The sequence below is a fragment of the Rhinopithecus roxellana genome, chromosome 11 (assembly GCF_007565055.1).
Source record: "Rhinopithecus roxellana isolate Shanxi Qingling chromosome 11, ASM756505v1, whole genome shotgun sequence".
Taxonomy (NCBI): Eukaryota; Metazoa; Chordata; class Mammalia; order Primates; family Cercopithecidae; genus Rhinopithecus; species Rhinopithecus roxellana.
Window position 1 is genome coordinate 48,143,663 of NC_044559.1, and position 19,912 is coordinate 48,163,574.

General features: G+C 45.6%; 1 long non-coding RNA gene across 2 annotated transcripts; it reads right to left on the reverse strand.

The window, feature by feature from the left end:
- Nucleotides 1-294: 294 nt before the first annotated feature.
- LOC115900433 lies at nt 295-19,475 on the reverse strand. Of its 2 annotated transcripts, XR_004060103.1 has the most exons (4): nt 19,382-19,475; nt 14,385-14,626; nt 4,754-4,922; nt 4,351-4,662 (listed from the first exon to the last, which is right to left on the reverse strand). It is a non-coding gene; the product is annotated as an uncharacterized LOC115900433 (long non-coding RNA). The 2 variants fall into 2 exon arrangements; XR_004060104.1 differs by lacking the exons at nt 4,351-4,662; nt 4,754-4,922 and adding an exon at nt 295-1,653.
- Nucleotides 19,476-19,912: the final 437 nt, after the last annotated feature.

The window sequence follows — 19,912 nt, forward strand, 5'->3', positions numbered from 1 at the left end:
AAAGTCACTGGCAAGCCAAGGGGTTGTCTCTCTTGAGGTCACACATCCATCCTTAGCTCCATGAGTCAATTTTATTTTTTTGGTCAGATAGGTTATACACATTTTCCACATGGGCTACATATATTAAATATATTGCTGGCAGTTAATTTCTCGCCATTATTTCTTGAATGTGTCCATCTCTCTTCATCCCTGCTGATGAAACAGCCTTAAATCACTTCCTCATTACTTTTCACCTGGATTACAGCTTCTTACAGCTTCTTACAGCTCTCCATGCCCCTAGTTACAGCCTTTTTTTTTTTTTTCCTAGATGAAGTCTTGCTTTGTCACCCAGGCTGGAGTGCAGTGGCTCACTGCAACCTCTGCCTCCTGGATTCAAGTGTTTCTCCTGCCTCAGCCTCCCGAGTAGCTGGGATTACAGGCATGCGCCACCACGCCTGGCCTGATTTTTGTATTTTTAATAGAGATAGGGTTTGGCCATGTTGGCCAAGCTGGTGTCCAACTCCTGACCTCAGGTGATCTGCCTGGCTTGGCCTCCCAAAGTGCTGGGGGATTACAAGCATGAGCCACCGCATCTGGCCTGGTTACAGCCCTTCCCATCCTATTCTCCCTGTCCTGTCAGCAGAGAGAGGTACCTACCCAAAATGTAAGCCTGGCTAGGACCTTTCTTAAATCTTCCAGTGGCTCCTGGGAAGCTTCTGGATAAAGTTCAAGTCCCAAAATGATAAGTTAGGGATAAGTTAGGCATTTCCACGTGGCTCCCTCTTCCTCTGCATCTGGATGATGCCCCCATAGACATCCATGTTGCAGCCACGCCCTGGGGGAGTTCAGAAGCAGCCATGCTTTTTCCAGATGGCCCCTCTGCCTGGGGCACCCTTCTCACTTTCTCATTCTGGCAAACTGTTACTTGTTCCTCAGTGAGCTCTCAAGCCTCGCCTCTTCTACTTTGCTTTCCTTGACACTTCTCTGGGTTGGGTTAGTTTTTCTTTCTACTTTTACCGTTCTGGACATTATTGGCCCAACAGTAACACACTATGTTGAAAGTGATTTCTTATCTTTTCTTCTTCGAAATGGGATGTCCTTGAAGATCAATGACCATCTTTCTGTTTCCCTAGTACTGAGACATGGGGTTGAATGAATGTTGCTGTGTGAAGGGACAGAGGGTTGGTTCATGGCCAGTTGCAGCTGATGGAATACCCTGGTAGCTGAGAGTCATCATAAATACTCATTACTAGTTTTCATTTATTAAAGGAAAATGAAATGTATTTAATACCAACAATCCCCTAAATCAAATCCAATCCCTGATGAAGCGTAAGTTATGGGTATCTGCTGCCGTAGGCTGGGTAGAACAGGGATTGAGGACAGAGGCTGTGAGCCTGGCAGCCCATGTGTGAATTCTGGCTTAACCTCTGGCTGTGCGATCTCAAGTGAGTGAGTTGACTTCTAACTTGGGGGCCCCTATCTGCAAAAGTGGGGCTTATGAAGCATTGGTCTCACAGAGCTATGAGGACTGGGTGAGATAATGTAGCCGAGTACTTCTCATGGGGCCTGGCAAGGCCCATACTAGTTGGAGTTTGTGAATAAGTTATTATTAAAGTCTGCTAGGATGATTAGAGTGCTTCTCGGTGTTGGAGGCATCTCATACAGCAGCAGCACCTACAGAAGGAAAACATGATTATTTCCGTTTTCCAGTTGTTTCCATTCTGGACAAAAAGCAGGCTGCATTGTATCTAGGGATTCTACATTGCAGGAATTTCCCCTTGTTTTTAAAGGCAGCTTCCATTGTCATAGCAGGTTCGAATACTGTATTTCCCCCCTTTACTTCTTGGTACCTTTAGAAGATTCTGACTGGTGTTCACTTAAGTGGGAGCAGCACTGGGTGCACAATGCTCACTGTGCATCTGTCCGTGTTCCGAATCACATCCAATATGACTTCCTGGCAGCGGGTTGGCGTCTGCGTTTTGTTACTGCCGTGGGTGTCTACCTGAGCCTTGTCTGCTGTGAGCTGGAACACCTACCTGCCACTCTGGAGAGCAGGGATTGGAGGTGAGATTTTCTCCCCAGAATCCAGCTCTGCGCTCAGTCAGAAAGGGGCTTACACGTGTATTTTGCTGGTATAAAACCAATTTACCTGCTCAGAGAGCAGCCTTAGTGATTAGTGCACGTGGAAATAGGGTGTGTGGCTTGTTCATATCAGCCCGAGGTAAACTCATTTGTGTGGAAAGCAATTATGGGGCAGAGTTAAGGCATGCTGACCCTGAGTGCTTTCTGATTTTCACATTCCAAATATACGAACTGTTTTGTTTGCAAGCCTCGTGTGTGATGGGAATAGGTGCATTTGTTCATTTCTTTCTGAGTCGGACTTCTACTTATTTACTTATTTATTTATTTTTAAAGTTTTTTTTAACTTTTTTGAGATGGAGTCTTGCTCTGTCGCCCAGGTTGGAGTGTAGTGGTGCAGTTTCGGCTCACTGCAACCTCTGCCTCCTTGGTTCAAGAGCTTCTCCTCTCTCAGCCTCCAGAGTAGCTGGGATTACAGGTATGTGCCACCACACCCTGCTAATTTTTGTGTTTTTAAGAGAGATGGGGTTTTGCCATGTTGGCCAGGCTGGTCTCGAACCCCTGACCTCAGGTGATCCACCCGCCTCAGCCTCCCAAAGTGCTCCCTCCCTCTCTAGTAGTCCTCAGTGTCTATTGTGCCCATCTTTGTGTCCATGTGTACTCAATGTTTAGCTACCTCTTATAAGTGAGAGCATGTGGTATTTGGTTTTCTATTCTTGCGTTAATTCACTTGGCCGGACACAGTGGCTCACGCCTGTAATCCCAGCACTTTGGGAGGCTGAGGCGGGCGGATCACCAGGTCAGGAGATTGAGACTATCCTGGCTAACACGGTGAAACCCTGTCTCTACTAAAAAAAAATACCAAAAAAAGTAGCCGGCTGTGGTGGCGGGCGCCTGTAGTCCCAGCTACTCAGGAGACTGAGGCAGGAGAATGGTGTGAACCTGGGAGGCAGAGCTTGCAGTGAGCCAAGATTGCATCAATGCACTCCAGCCTGGGCGACATAGCGAGACTCTGTCTTAAAAAAAAAAAAAAAAAAAGATAATGGCCTCCAGCTGTATCCATGTTGCTGCAAATGACATGATTTCATTCTTTTTAATGGTTGTGTAGTATTCCATGGTGTACACGTAGCACATTTTCTTCATCCAGTCCACTGTTGATGATCACCTTGGCTGATTCCATGTCTTTCCTATTGTGAAACCAGGGTTCAGCAAACTATGATTCTTGGGCCAAATCTAGCCTGCTGCCTGTTGTTGTACTGCCTGCAAGTTAAGACTAATATTTAGATTGTTCGAAAAAAAATCAAAAGAACAATATTTGGTGACATGTGCTACTTGTTTGTGTAATTTTCATGCGTCTGCGTATTGCTTGTAGCTGCTTTCATGCTGCAGTGGCAGAGGTAAGTTGTTGGAATGGAGGTTCTATGGCCTGCAAAGTCGAAAATATTTACTGTTTGGCCCTTGACAGAGAAAGTTTGCTGACCTCTGCTTTACACTACCAACAATTCCTTGCAAATTTATTTTTATCTTTGCAAATGACAATAGCTAGCTAGCTTTCTGTCTGTCTTCTAAAAAAAGTCAAAAGATGGTACAGGAACATAGTAGATAATCGATTGTGTTCACTGCTAGTAGAGAGGCATTGCTTTATCTGTAGGGACACATTGCATTTTGGTGATACTGTGGGCTTTGCTGCTTCAGGCCTCAGGGTTATATATGCGCCTCAGAGCCAGCCATGCCTTCAGGAACTTTGCATGGGCCTGCTTGTGGGTGGGTGTAGGCATGTATAGAAATTGCTAGTAACTAACTGTTGGTTGTTTTCTGGGAAGGCTGAGAACACACGCTAAGTCTCCTAGATTTGATCTGAGAATGAAAAGAGAAAAATGCATGTAAAGTGCTTAGTATATTGCTTGGTATTTACTAAGTTATCAATAAATGTTTTAAAAAAGTACCAAAACAAGGCTGGGCACTGTGGCTCACGGCTGTAATCCAAGCACTTTGGGAGTCTGAGGCATGTGGATCACTTGAGATCAGGAGTTTGAGACCAGTCTGGCCAATATGGTGAAATTCCGTCTCTACTAAAAATACAAAAATCAGCCGGGTGTGGTGGCACGCACCTGTAGTCCCAGCTACTTGGGAGGCTGGGGCAGGAGAATCGCTTGAACCCAGGAGGTGGAGGTTGCAGTGAGCCGAGATTGGGCCATTGCACTTCAACCTGGGCATTGCAACGAGACTCCATCTCAAAAGAAAAACAAACAAACAAACAAACAAACAAAAAACAAATTAAAAATTGAATCTCAAAATAATGGCAGGCACTGGCTCAGATTTTCACGAATGTTAGAACATCAACAGGAAAGTTGTGTACTTAGGAAACATTTCCAAGAGTGAAATGAGTTTGGATTTGTATCACAATATTGCTGAATTGGTGGCTCTACAGCAGTGGGTCTCAACCAGGGCAGATTTTGCCCCTATTTGCAACTGGTGGGTAAGGCCCCGGGAGCTGCCACATCCTACAATGAATAGGACAGTCCCCACAGCAGACATCACCTGGCCCAAGATGTCAGCAGTGCTGAGGGTGAGAAGCTGCTCAAGGAGATGGAAGGAAAGACTCTGAAAGAGAAAATAGGAGGATGATATGACTGATCTTAAATATGTAGATAGCTTCCCTTGTATTGTGCTTTCATTCCCTTTAGACTCTTACAGGAAGTCCATTGAATTTCCAGTGAGCCTCTGGAGATGCAGGGCTGTGGGTGCTGCCAAACAGGACAGCTGGGTATTCTTGGCAAGCTCTAGAAGATTCTACTGACACATTTTCACAGGGCCTTTCCAGTGAGCTGAAGCTCCTAGGACTCCTCTCTCCTAAAGAGACCCTATAAGAAGAACCAGTTCATTTTTAGGGGATTAGCTTGCAAGCCTGAATGATGTTAGTTCTCTTGTTGTATACCACATGTAGGGATACCTGCAGTTTAAACAACTTTCGTTTTGGAATAATTTTAGATTCACAGGAAAGTTGCAGAGATAGCACAAAGATCCCTTTTCTCAAAATCCCCAAATGTTAATATTTACATTTGCTTTATTGTTCTATGTAGACATCTTACTCATTACCATTTGAGAGTAAATTGCAGACATAATATCTCTTTCCCTACATATTTCAGTGTGTATTTTATAAAAACAAGAATTTTCTTATATAACTGTAGTACGATGAACAAAATAAGGAAGTCAGTGCTGCTACCATAATGTATCTAATCTATTGACCTCGCTCGGATTCCACCAGTTGTCCTGCCAGCGTCCTTTACAACAATCTCTTTTTCCCCCTTTCCCCATGAGCCAGTCAAGAGTCACACAGTGTATTTACTTGTCCTGCTTCCTTTCCCTATACTCATTTTTTTTTTTTTCTTTTTCAAGTCAGAGTCTTGCTCTGTCGCCCAGGCTGGAGTGCAGTGGCATAATCTCGGCTCACTGCAACCTCTGCCTCTTGGGTTCAAGCGATTCTCCTGCCTCAGTCTTCTGAGTAGCTGAGATTACAGGTGACTGCCACCATGCCCAATTAATATTTGTATTTTTAGTAGAGATGGGGTTTCACCATGTTGGCCAGGCTGGTCTTGAACTTCTGACCTCATGATCCACCCACCTCAGGCTCCCAAAGTGCTGGAATTACAGCGTGAGCCATTGTGCCCAACCTCCCCAGACTCTTTTTACCCTAGAACAGCTCCTTGGCTCTCTTTGTGTTTCAGGACCTTGATAGTTTTGAGGAGGGGGAGGCAGGCTAGTTATTTTACATGATGATTCTCAATCTGTTGCCCGGGCTGGAGTGCAGTGACATGATCTTGGCTCACTGCAACCTCCACCTCCGAGACTCAAGTAATCCTCCCACCTCAGCCTCCCAATTTTTTTGTGTATATATATATGTAATAATAATTATTATTATTATTTTTGTAGAGACAGGGTTTTGCCATTTTGCCCAGGCTAGTCTTGAACTCCTGGGCTCAAGTGATCTGCATGCCTTGGCCTCCCAAAGTGCTGGGATTACAGGCATGAGCCACTGTGCCTGGCCCCTATTTGTCCCTTTACTGGTGATGTGAACTTCCACCTCATAGTGTATGCCAGGGTTCTCTACTGTAAAGTTATTTCTATTTGGTTATTTGTAAGTATTAAGTGTCTTGGGGGTGGTCCTTGGAAACTCTATAATTACCTTTTTCTTATGAAATTCTTGCCTGCTAGCTGTATTGCACATTGATGTTCCTTGCCTGAAACAATTATGATGACAGTTGCCCAATGGAGATTTTTAAAAAAACACCATCATTCCTTTTACATTGACTTAGGATTTGACTGTAAGAAAGAGCTTTTCCTTCTCTCTATTATTTTAAATGTACCTATCTCTGTATGGACTCACGGATTCTTACTGCATTCTATGGACTACAACCTGTTGCTGCCATGATTTATTCTGGTGTTCAAAGTGTCCCAGATTAGGTTGTTGGAACCTCCTTCATGCCAGCTCCTGTGTCCTTTTGACACTCTCCCATCTTTCTTTGAACATTCCATAATTTCTGGCACAACATGATGTTCTATGTTTATTTTGCCTTTTCCTGTATCCTCCTGGAAATCACTCATTTCTCCAAGGAGCCCTGGTTCCTTTTATCGGAGAATGGAAGTTAGAAACCAAGATCTGGGCCCTAGGTGTGCCCATTACAGCTATTTCCTCATCAGCAGACAGAGCTGGGAAATGTGTGTGTGTATGTGTATGTGTGTATCTGTCTGTCTTTGCATCCATGATGATACCTCCAATTTTAATCCAACATCATGGGGTTCATTCTAACTTTCCTTTTTTCCACTTTTGTAACTTTGTTTCCCAATAGTGAAGAGCTTCACTCTCAATATTCACTATATATTTACCTCTCTGCTCAATTCTAAAATGTACATAAATTATTTTTGGAATTGCTAACCTATACCACTATGAAAGACAAATTGACGGCCGGGCGCGGTGGCTCAAGCCTGTAATCCCAGCACTTTGGGAGGCTGAGACGGGCAGATCACAAGGTCAGGAGATTGAGACCATCCTGGCTAACATGGTGAAACCCCGTCTCTACTAAAAATACAAAAAAAAAAAAAAAAAAATTAGCCGGGCGAGGTGGCGGGTGCCTGTAGTCCCAGCTACTCAGGAGGCTGAGGCAGGAGAATGGCGTGAACCCGGGAGGCGGAGCTTGCAGTGAGCTGAGATCCGGCCACTGCACTCCAGCCCGGGCGACAGAGCGAGACTCCGCCTCAAAAAAAAAAAAAAGAAAAGAAAAGACAAATTGACTTAATTGGAGTTCAATCTTTATTTTCTATAGCTTTTTTGTTTTGATTTTAGCCTGAAGTGCTAAAGTGCGAATACAATGCTGTGCTCAGAATTCATCTTGAGTTCTTTTTTTCTTTCTTCAGTGTGCTTATGTTGTTTATTTGAAGTACATTTAGGTTCACTTGTTTCTGTTAGGATTCCATTTTGAGTGTCTCCCTTCTCTTGTTCATTAATGTTTTGTGTGTGTATGTGAACTAACATGGTTCTAAAAGCCAGAACTATGCAAATATCATCCTCAGGGAAGTGTCCTTTATTTCTTTCCCTTACCCCTGTTCACATCATTTCTACCTCTTTCCTTCCTACCACCCTGCAGGTATGAATCTCATTCATTTCTGGTTGATCTTTCCTGTTTCTTTTTGCACAAATGAGTAGATACACGTATAAATGGATCATTCTTCCTCCTCATACTGAGGAGGAAGGCAAACTGCATCCATCTCAAGCGTGCTGGGAGATCCCAACAGACACTCTGAGCAGCTCTCCCAGGAAGAATTCAGCAGAGTAGCCCAGATGTCACTGGTGGGGCTCTGGCCACTGAGCTGGTTTATGCTCAACCACTTGCCTTTCCCATTTACAGGAACCCAGATGCCCACCTGATGCAGCCAGAGGTAAAGATGACAAGAGGGGACAGAATGGGTGGGGCTCATGTGTGCCAGCAATGGTCAGATGTTCCCTTACTCAGAAAAAAGGAAACAAAAGCAAAACAATTTAGGCTATTTGAACATCTTTAATGGATAAGTTATCAGGAAGTTTTAAAGTAAAAGCCTTCCTCTTACAAGTAGTTCCATAAGAAACAGGTAAAAATTTAGAAATCTAATGCTTATCATGCTCAAAAAGTTGTGAAAGACTGTGACTTTTATGAAATGGACTCAAGACATTCCCATGAGAATAGGAGAATGTGAGAGATGAACAGAACGTGACATTTATGGAAAAACTTAGCATGCCTTTGCTGGTTCTATGGTCTGTGGTAGAACAAGGAGGTAAGAAATGAATGAAGATGTAGAAGATTCTGTAATGTAATTGATGAGAATTTAATGATTTGGGTGCTGATGCAACTGACAGAGTGTACATCATGTCTTCAAGAACTCATCAAACATACCCAATACATATACCAGTTGATATGGATTGGCTCTGTGTCCCCACCCAAATCTCATGTTGAATCATAATCTCCAGTGTTGGTGGAGGAATCTGGTGGGAGGTGATTGGATCATGGAGGTGGATTTTCCCCTTGCTGTTCTTGTGATAGTGAGTTCTCACGAGATCTGGTTGTTTGAAAGTGTGTAGCAGTTTTCTCTCTCTCTCCTTCAAGTCACGTGAAGACGTGCCTACTTCCCCTTCTGCCATGTTTATAAGTTTCCTGAGGCCTCCCCAGAAGCAGAACCCTGTATGACCCTCAGAACCATAAGCTGATTAAATCAATTTTTAAAATAAATTACCCAATCTCAAGTAGTTCTTTATAGCAGTGTGAAAATGGACAAATACAGAAAATTGGTACCAGATAAGTGGGGCATTACTACAAAGATACCTGAAAATGTGGAAGTGACTTTGGGACTGGGGAACAGGCTGAGGTTGGAACAGTTTGGAGGGCTCAGAAGAAGACAGGAAGATGAGGGAAAGCTTGGAACTTCCTGGAGACATGGAGAATTGTTGTGGCCAAAAAGCTGATAATGATATCAACAGTGAAATCCAGGCAGAGGTCTCAGATACAGATGATGAACTTATTGGGAACTGTAGTAACAGCCACTCTTGCTATGGTTCAGCAAAGAGACTGGTGGTATTGTGCCACCAGTCTAGGGATTGTGCCACTGCTCTAGGGATCTGTTGAACTTTGAACTTGAAAGGGATGATTTAGAGTATTGAGCAGAAAAAATTTCTAAGCAGCAAAGCATTCAAGATGTGGCCTGGCTGCTTGTAACAGTGTATGCTCATATGTGTTTGCAAAGAGATGGTCTGAAATTGGAACTTATATTTAAAAGGGAAGAAGAGCATAAAAGTTGGAAAATTTGCAGCACGGCCATGTGGTAGAAAAGAAAAGCCCATTTTCTGTGGAGGAATTCAAGCCAGCTGCAGAAATTTGCATAAGTAAAGAGGAGCCAAATGTTAATAGCAAAGACAATGGGGAAAATGCCTCCAAGGCATTTCAGAGACCTTTGTGGTAGCCCCTCCCACCTAGACCTCCTGGAGGCCTAGGACCCCACAGTTCTGTGCAGCCTTGGGACATGGTGCCCTGCTTTCCAGCTGCTCCAGCTCCAGCCATGGCTGAAAGGGGCCAAGGTACAGCTCAGGCTGTTGCTCCAGAGGTGCAAACGAGAAGTTTTGGTGGTTTCTATGTAGTGTTAAGCCTGAGAGTGTGCAGAGGTTGAGTTGAGGCTTGGGAGCCGTATTAGTCCATTTTCACACTACTGATAAAGATATACCTGAGACTGGGCAATTTACAAAAGAAAGAGGTTTAATGGACTTACAGTTCCATGTAGCTGGTGAGGCCTCATGATCATGGCAGAAGATAGGGAGGAGCAAGTCATATCTTACATGTGTGGCAGCAGGCAAAGAGAGAGCTTGTGCAGAGAAACTCCCATTTTTAAAACCATCAGATCTCATAAGACTCATTCATTATCATGAGAACAGCACAGGAAAGACCTGCTCCCATAATTAAACCACCTCCTGCCTAGTTCCTCCCATGACATGTGGGAATTGTGGGAGTTACAATTAAGATGATATTTGGGTGGGGACACAGCCAAAGCATATCAGGAACCTCTGCCTAGATTTCAGAGGATATATAAAAATGCCTGAATGTCCAGGCAGAAGTCTGCTGCAGGGGCAGAGCCCTCATGGAGAACTTCCACTAGGGGAGCGCAAAGGAGAAATACAGGGTTGGAGCACAGAGTTCCCATTGGGGAACTGCCTGGTGAGTTGTGAAAAGATGGCCACCATCTCCCAGACCCCAGAATGTTAGATCCACTGACAGCTTGCACTGTGCACCTGGAAAAGCCACAGGTACTCAGTGCCAGACCACGAAAGCAGCCGCAGGGGCTGTACCCTCCAGAGCCACAGGGGCAGAGCTGTGCAAGGCCTTGGGAGCCCACCTTTTCAGTCAGTGTGGCTTTGATGTGAGACATGGAGTTAAAGGAGATTATTTTGGAGCTTTAAGATTTAATGATTGCCTTGCTAGGTTTTGGACTTGCATGGGGCCTGTAGTCCCTTTGTTTTGGCCAATTTCTTCCTTTTGGAATGGGAGCGTTTACCCAATGCCTGTACCTGCATTGTATCTTAGAAGTAACTTGCTTTGATTTTACAGGACTATAGGCAGAAGGGACTTGTCTCGTCTCAAATGAGACTTTGGACTTGGACTTTTGAGTTAATGCTGGAATGAGTTCAGACTTTGGGTGACTGTCGGGATGGCATGATTGTGTTTTGAAATGTGAGAAGAACATGAAATTTGGGAGCGTCTAGGGGCATAATGATATAGTTTGGTTCTGCATCCCCACCCAAATTTCATGCTGAATTGTAATCCCCAGTATTGGGGGAGAAACCTGGTGGGAGGTGATTGGATCATGGGGGCAGATTTCCCTCTTGCTGTATTTGTGATAGTGAGTGAATTATCATGAGATCTGGTTGTTTGAAAGTGTGTATGAACATCATACACTGGGGCCTATTGTGGGGAGGGGGAAGGGATAGCATTAGGAGATATACCTAATGTAAATGACGAGTTAATGGGTGCAGCACACCAACATGCCACATGTATACAACAAACCTGCACGTTGTACACATGTACCCTAGAACTTAAAGTATAATAATAACATAAAAAATAAAAAGAAAGTATGTAACACTTCTCTCTCTTTCTCTCTTTCTTGCTTTCTGTTTCTCTCTCCTGCCAGCCATGTGAATACATGCCTGCTTTCCCTTTGCCTTCCACCATGATTGTAAGTTTCTTGAGGCCTCTCCATAAGCAGAAGCCTCTGAAGCCCACAGAACCATGAGCCAATTAAACCTATTTTCTTTGTAACTTACCCAGTCTCAGGTATGTCTTTATAGCAGTGTGAAAATGAACTAATACACTAGCACTCAAAGAAAATCTCAGAAACTTCCCAGAAGTAGAAACTGACCAGGCCACATTCTCTAATTAAGACCCAACAAACTGGAAATGATGGATACACCTTTGAACAAACAAAAAACTCTTCCAACATATGAATCAGAACATTAAAAGTCACTTTCTTAAATAAAAATTATCAAAGAGAAAATAAAATATAATTAAACATGGAAATAAAGAAAATAATTAAAATAAGACTTTTATGCATAAAATTATGTCAGTTTATCCCAAGCAGAAAGCAAAAGTAAATTAACACCCTTGCAATTTTCATTAACTAACAAGAAAGAAGCAATGAGGTACAAATAGAAGACATTAATAAAAAACTCTAACATGAAAATAGATATTCTACAACTTATTTCCACCATCCCCTCCCCACCACTTAACATTTCATAAATACCTTTCCTTTTTAGGACATATGGATATCTTTTATTTCTTTTATTAAAAGCAGAACATTCTATAGAATATAGTACTATAGATTATTTAAACCATCCTCAAAATGTACATTTAGGTTATTTCCATGTTTTTTCAATTATAAGTAGTGCTTCAGTGGGCATCCTGTTAGATATTTTTTTGCAATGTGCAAGTATTTAAATGGAAAACATTTCTAGCTTTGTAATTGCTGAGTCTAATGATTTATCCATTAAAAATATTAATAGTTATTGTAAATTCCTCTACAAAGATGATATTGACTTAAATTCCTCTCATGATTGTATGAATGTTCATGTTCCTTTATACTGTCACCAACAAAAGATAGCCTCAATTTTTTGCCAACTGGTAGATAGTAAAGTGCCAATATATTTTTGTTTTAGTTGCATTTTTCCTAATTAACTTGTGTGGCTGAACATTTTAAACCAGTTAAATTCCTTGTATGAGTAGCTTGTCCATATAATTTACATGCCTTTGTCCTTTATTTTTTAAATTAAATTTTTTAATTTTTAATTTTTTGAGATGGATTCTCATTCTGTAGCCAGGGTGGAGTGCAGTGGTGTGATCTCGGCTCACTGCAACATCTGACTCCCTGGTTCAAGCAATTCTCCTGCCTCAGCCTCCTGAGTAGCTGGGATTACAGGCACACACCACCACACCCAACTTTTTTTGTATTTTTAGTAGAGACGGGGCTTCACCACGTTGCCCAGGATGGTCTTCATCTCCTGACAACGTGATTCACCCACACTGGCTTCCCAAAATGCTGGGATTACAGGCATGAGCCACTGCACCTGGCTTTTTCAATATATTTTTGAGACTTAGTCTCAATCTGTTGCCCAGGCAGGGGTGCAGTGGCTCACGATCTTGGCTCACTGTAGCCTTAACCTCCTGGGTTCAAGCAGTCCTTCCATCACAACCTCACCAGTAGCTGGGACTGCAGATGTGTGCCACCATGCCTGGCTAATATATATTTTAGTTTTTGCAGAGACGAGGTCTCGCTATATTGACAAACTGGTCTTGAGCTCCTGGGCTCAAGCTATCCTCTTGCCTCAGCCTCCTGAAGTGCTGGTATTACAGATATGAACCACTGTATCCACCCTGTCTTTTTTCTTTTTTTAATTATACTTTAAGTTCTAGGGTACACATGCACAACGTGCAGGTTTGTTACACACGTATACATGTGCCATGTTGGTGTGCTGCACCCAGTAACTCGTCATTTACATTAGGTATATCTCCTAATACTATCCTTCCCCCTCCCCCCACCCTAAGACAGGCCCCGGTGTGTGGTGTTCCCCACCCTGTTTCCAAGTGTTCTCATTGTTCAATTCCCACCTATGAGTGAGAACATGCGGTGTTTGGTTTTCTGTCCTTGTGATACTTTGCTCAGAATGATGGTTTCCAGCTTCATCCATGTCCCTACAAAGGACATGAACTCATCCTTTTTTATGGCTGCATAGTATTCCATGGTGTATATGTGCCACATTTTCTTAATCCAGTCTATCACTGATGGACATTTGGGTTGGTTCCAAAGTCTTTGCTATTGTGAATAGTGCCGCAATAAACATACGTGTGCATGTGTTTTTGTAGCAGCATTATTATACCCAATAATCCTTTGGGTATATACCCAGTAAAGGGATGGCTGGTGCCCAACCTCTCATTTTCTTATTTACTTTTAACAGTGCCTTATGTAGAATAGAATTAACTCATTGTTGGTAATATATGTAGATAGAGTGCCTTTTGTCATTTAGAAGTTTATGTGACCAAATCTATTGTTTTATTTTTATGAAGTTTTATATATTTTGAGTATTATTTATTTTGAGAGGACCTTCCCTACACTAAGCAATGTAAATGTTTTCCTGTCTTTCTGTTTTGTACATATTTTTAGTTTTAAAAACATTTAGATTAATCCCCCTAGAATTAATATATGTATATTACATGAATAAGTGAAGTGAATTTTATTGTATTTTCTCATAGGAAAGCTGACTTTCTATGCAGTCAAAGAAATCATGAAGAAAAGGTCAGGCTGGGTGCAGTGGCTCACACCTGTAATCCCAGCACTTTGTGGGGCCAAGGAGGGCAGGTTGCTTGAGCAAAGGAATCGGAGACCAGCCTGGGCAACATAGCACAACCTGGTCTCTACAGAAAATACAAAATTTAGCCAGGTGTGGTGGCTCGTGCCTTTAGTCCCAGCTACTTAGGAGGCTGAGGTGGGATAATCACTTGAGCCCAGGAGGTTGAGGCTGCAGTCAGTTGTGATCGTGGCACTGCACTCCAGCCTGGGCGACAGAGTGAGACCCTGTCTCAAAAAACGAAAAAGGTCAATACATTTGGCTATAAAAATTTTTTAAACTTGTATACCTCACAAATAACAAGCCAAATTAAGAGTGTCAATAAGAGTGAAAAAAAAAATCTGCCACAAACAGACTAATATCTTCAGCAATCAGAAAAAGCAAACTAATAAAAGTGAAATAAATCATGACTTACTCAGCTCCAGTGATGGGACTTGGGGTGGGGAGGGCGTTGATCTCAAGCAGGAGGTGGTCTGGGCCTTCTGGGCAGGACTCCGAGACAGAGGCTGGAAGCCCAGTGCTGTGTGTCCAACCCGGCCAATAAGTCTCTCTTTTGTGTCCCTTGGATTCTGAGCAATGCGAATGTGTGGCGGTGCACTGCGACGAGCTCTGTTTCCCTGGGGCATACTGGGATTTTAAAGGACTTCTCTATGGGATCTGAAGAAACAAAGTAAATGGATAAGGAGGTTAGTGAAAAGCATGAGTCTGAAATGTTTTTGCTGCTCACGTGAAAAGATCCTGCAAAGCGACCTAGCTCTGGGTGGTGTCCGCTCACATGGGGAGCGCTCGCCCTGAGTGAAGCATGGGCCCATCCCCCAAAGCTGTCCTGAGGCCCCATGTGGGTCAGCTCAGGCGCTCCTCCTGGCTGGCTGTCCTGCAGACCCCCATCTCACAGGCTTGGACCCCCACAAGTCAAGTGGGCTCATCCCCATCCCTCCTTAGGCTCAGATATTACTTTTGTACCTAAGTTTGGTGCCCAGAGAGCTGTGCAGAACACCCCAGCAGTGTACTCCCAAGTTTGTCTCCCAAAGGGTCCCCATGTGATTCATCCATTGATGTGCCCTGGTGAGTCATATTTCCCTGGTGGGACCAGTTCTCTCCTGAACCCCAGTCTGACCTTGCAGTCCCCACCCCTTGGCGCCCCTGCTGCATAGGACCTTCCGCCATGCCCTCCATTAGACTCTCAGCACTGCCAGCTCCTGGCCTTAGCCCTGCCCCCAGGTTTATCACTAGAGATGGACAGCAGCTCCAGCAGGGCCTTGAGTCCTCTCCAGTGAGGCGGGTGAGGCTGCTGGCCAGGACTGAGCAGGGTGGACCCTTAGTTCCAGGCCTGGTCACTTGAAAGCCTTTCTTTGTCCCCAGGGAAGGCCACCTGGAATCCAGAGTCATGCTGAGGAGGTGGTTGGGGCCGAGGGCAGGGAAGGATGGAAGGGGCAGCAAGTGCAGGCACCCTTCCCCTGGGCATCATAGGGTCCTGGCTCCAGATTTCCAGAAGGCTTCAGAACCCCCAGAATTCCAACAATGGGCCTGGTGGGAGGGCCACAAAGAACTTGACTCAGATGATGATAAATGAAAGATAAGAACTGTCCTCTTGACTCAAAAGCAAAATTCACATTTCTGATTACGACATTGCAAGTACCAGCATTTTAGTGGTTTTCAAACAAATTCATTTAAAGAAATTTATTGAGCACCTACCCTCTGCCCTGCAGACAGCAGTGAACAAAACAGCAATTAGATAGACAACAGAGACTTGGAAGGGTGAGAAGGTGGGATGGGGTGGAAGATGAAAAATTACTTAATGGGTGCAATGCATGTTATTTGGGTGCTGGCTACACTGAAAGCCCTGGCTTGATCACGATGCAATTTGTGCATGTAACAATTGCACTCGAACCCCATACATTTATACAAAAGCCCTCAGTCCTCACTGAGCCTCAGTATTCCCCCAGTGCGGCTGTCAGTCCCAAAGGTCACCAACCCCGCCACTCACCCGGGCGGGCGGTGGGTAGCATGGCCTGCAGGCACTGGAGACACCGGCCACCAATACCCACAGCTCCCTGCCCCCCAATGGGTCTGCCTGGCATCTTAGAAGGGACTCATGGAACCCTCTGACTAGAAAGCAAACCAGCTCCTTTCTTCTGGCTTCCAAACATTCCTTTAAAGGAGTTGGATATTATCATGAATTTATTTCAGGAAATTTAAATACGCACAAAAAGGAATACATAGAACTTACATATAATACCACCACTCAGAGGCAAGGATAGTGCATATCATTGCAACTATCCCAGTTACTTCCACCCACTATATAACACTAGAAATAAAAATTACCTCCTGGAATGCACACACACACACACACTCATTTATATGACAAAGTTGGGATCATACAATTCATGTTATTGTTTAGCTTGCTTCTTTCACATAACAGTCCAGTGGAGGGTAATTTACATCCATGGTCCTCTGTGGCATTTCTAATGCTGCTTTATTGTGCCCCTTAACACCTTGGGTATCCATCAAAGCCCTTCTCACAGTGCAGCAGAATTTTTCACCAGTGCATCTTTGCCCCCAGGCTGTGAGTCCAGTGAGGACTGATTCCACATGCTAGTTACGTCCCTTGCCCTTAGTACAATGTCCACTATTTACTAATAATATTGATAACCAACAATTTTTATGCTAGATTTTTAAAAGTCCCTCTTAAATGACCCCCAATTGCAACAAGTATGCTCTGTGTCCAGGGCTTGGTTTCTGATACCATTTTCCAATAAAGGAAAGAGAGTTGCTTACAGCAAGGGCCAATTCTGGAACTGGGGCAGGAAATATACAAGATGAGCCTGGAGGATCTGGTAGTGCCAGAAAGGAAGTCAGTGCTTGAAAAGCAGAATGCTAAGGGTATGTTAAAGGAACATAGGAAGGAACTGAAAGACCTCTCAATGACCAAACAAGTCAATAAAAAAAAATGCACTGAATTAAGACTTAAAATGTAAAATAAATACCCATGAGTCCATGCTGATACAGATGACTGATTAAATAAATGGAGGAGGAAAGGCATATCTTGCCTGCAGAAGAATTCTAAATAATCTACCTAGACACTCCGCCCTCCAGGAGGTGTCCCCTAACTCCCAGCTGAGTAAATGTGGGCTGTGCAGAATGACTTCCTTCCAAAGAGGACAACCTGGAAGGAAAAAGAGTCACTTTACGTCGGAGAAACCTGACAAACCCTACCTCAACCAGGCGATCAGGGTCAACAATGATTGATGCTGTGGACATGCTGAGAGTATGCACTGTTGATATGATATCGTGTGAGCGGAACCCCAGGCCTCTTAACCCCAATCTAATCATCAGAAAAACATCAGATAAACCAACCCAAATTGAGAGACATTCTACAAAATAGTTGACCGGTACTCCTCAAAACTGCCAAGGTCCCTAAAAACAGGGGAAGTCAGAGAAGATATCACCAAGAAGAGCCCAGGGAGTTAGGAGGACCAGATGTGATCTGGGATCCTGGAGCAGGGAAAGGACATTAGGTAAAAATGAAAACAAACAAACAAACAAATAAAAACCATGGGAATAAATGAAGGGCTTCAGTTGATAATAGTGTATCAACATTGGCTCACTGGTGCTGCGGGGTGTGCCACACTCATGTAAGATGTAGGTAATAGGGGAAGGATAACCTCTGTACTACCTGCAACTTTTTAATAAAACTATTCTAAGTAAAATTTTTAAATTTATTTATTTATTTTGAGACGGAGTCTCACTCTGTCCCTGGAGTGCAGTGGCGTGATCTCAGCTCACTGCAAGCTCTGCCTCCCGGGTTCACGTCATTCTCCTGTCTCAGCCTCCCAAGTAGCAGGGACTACAGATGCCCGCTGCCACGCCTGGCTAATTTTTTGTATTTTTAGTAGAGACGGGGTTTCACCGTGTTAGCCAGGATGGTCTCGATCTCCTGACCTCGTGATCCGCCTGCCTTGGCCTCCCAAAGTGCTGAAATTACAGGCTTGAGCCACCGCGCCCGGCCTTAAATTTATTTTTAAACGGTGCCTTTCATGGATTCTCCCACTGAATTCTCACATAGTCCTGTGGGGCTCTATGTCCTGAATTGAGGAAATAGGGCACAGGGCTGAAGGGCTTTGCGCAAGCTCCTGGGGGAGCAGACGGCTGCGCTGGACCTGAAACTGCAGCCCAGCCCCAGGACCTGCCCTCAAAGGGAAGTGCTCACGAATATTGAGGAGGTGGGCTCCTTGCTTGCCGACCAGTTCATCATACTACAGGCTGCCTGAGAGTCTGCGGCCCTGTCCCTTGGGCCCGCAGAAGCCCGCAGGGCCCGCGTGGGAGGAGAGCCCGGGCTTGGAAGCCCTGCCAGCAAGGGCATGCCCTGCACAGAGGAGGGAGCGTGGAAAAGCGGAAATGAAGCTGTTTCCTTCCCAAATTAATATGGAACAAGGAACAGCTTAATCACACTTTGGGTTCAACGATGTCTCCAGTTGCCATAGTAACCAGAGGCGGCCTTTACAAACATTGCATTTGACCTTGTTGGTTTGATGGACAGGAGTGGAGTCCGGCCGCGGACGGCGTCCATTCCAGGGCCGGCCGCCAGAGGGCGAGCGCGCCTTCCCGGGCGGGGCGGGGACTGGGACGGGGACTGGGACGGGGACAAGGACACTGGAGGCTTCCGCTCCCCCGGGGGTGGCGTCTCTGCCCCCACTAGAGCAGTCCAGGCCTCTGGGTTCCTTTTCCCAAGCACACAAGGAGGGTGGCCGCGGGCCAGGGGCGGCCGCGAGACCCCACACCCGCGTCCTGGGCAGCCCCTCCGGGGGTTGGGCCGCGCGGCCGGCGGAGCGGAGCCCTGCGCTTCTCCGCGAGCGCCCCGGGGCCTTTCGGCGCCCGCGTTTCCTCGTTAGTGGGGGGCGCGGTGTCGCTTCTCCGCGGGCTAAACTGCCGAGGAAGGGACGAGTTCCTGTGGCCCCTGCATGTCCCGGCCGCACCCCACCTCCGCCCGGCCGCGCTGCGAGTTCCGGCGGGGTCCCGGGGACCCCTGACGCCCCTTTCTCTCCAACCCTCGCTGCGATCCCACAGGTGGGGTGAACAGCGCCCCTGCTGTCCCACGGGCGTCTTCGCGGGTGATGACCACACTCTCAGCTGCAGGAGCACGACCTGTCCGCGGGTGGGGCCCGCGCCCAGGTTTCCGGTTTCCGCGCGGCCCCCTGGGCGCCTCCCCCGGACGCACCCTCCGGGCCTGGCAGGGAGCGCAGCCTGGGAGTCAGGGGCGACAGGAGCCCACCTGCTTAGCGCCCACCGCCGCGGCCCTACCCTTTCCCCCTGGAGCAGCAGGGGCAGCCTTGCAGCAGCAGCTCCCTTAGGGGGAGAAATGGCGCAGTGGCCCCAGGCTCAGGAGCCGGCCCCCTGCTCTCCCGGGGCTACCTCGGGGAAGTGCAGAATTCTCATCTTCCTTCTCCAGCTCCGCGCACCCAGCATGGAACCTTAGCGAGGCCCAGGGCAGGGAACGCAGCCAGTGCGCCGCCAGGCTCTGACGCGGTTGCGGAGGCCTCGCCCCGTCTCTCCGGAGGTAGAGGAGTGGCACCCCTGGCTGTGCACTGCCATGCACCGGTGCCTGCTCAGGGCATTCTCCAACTCGCCCCCCATCCCCTCAGGGTCAGGTGAGAAGGGAGACAAATATCCCACCTTAAGAAACAGCCCTGAAAAATGTTTATTTCCAGGGGACAGTGCGATTAGACCTCTCCCGGCGCCGTGTATTTCTGTGCTTAATATTATTATTCACACATCAATATTGACATCCAGCGTCCATAGATACGTGGCATGCGTAGGTGCTAAGAAGCGGCAGCTACATAGCATGCTTTATTTATGTGCGGTAAATATTTAAAGACTCCCATGTGTTTCGATTGGAAACTGCGTATTACTGGACAATTTCGTTTCAAAGATTTCTCTCTAATG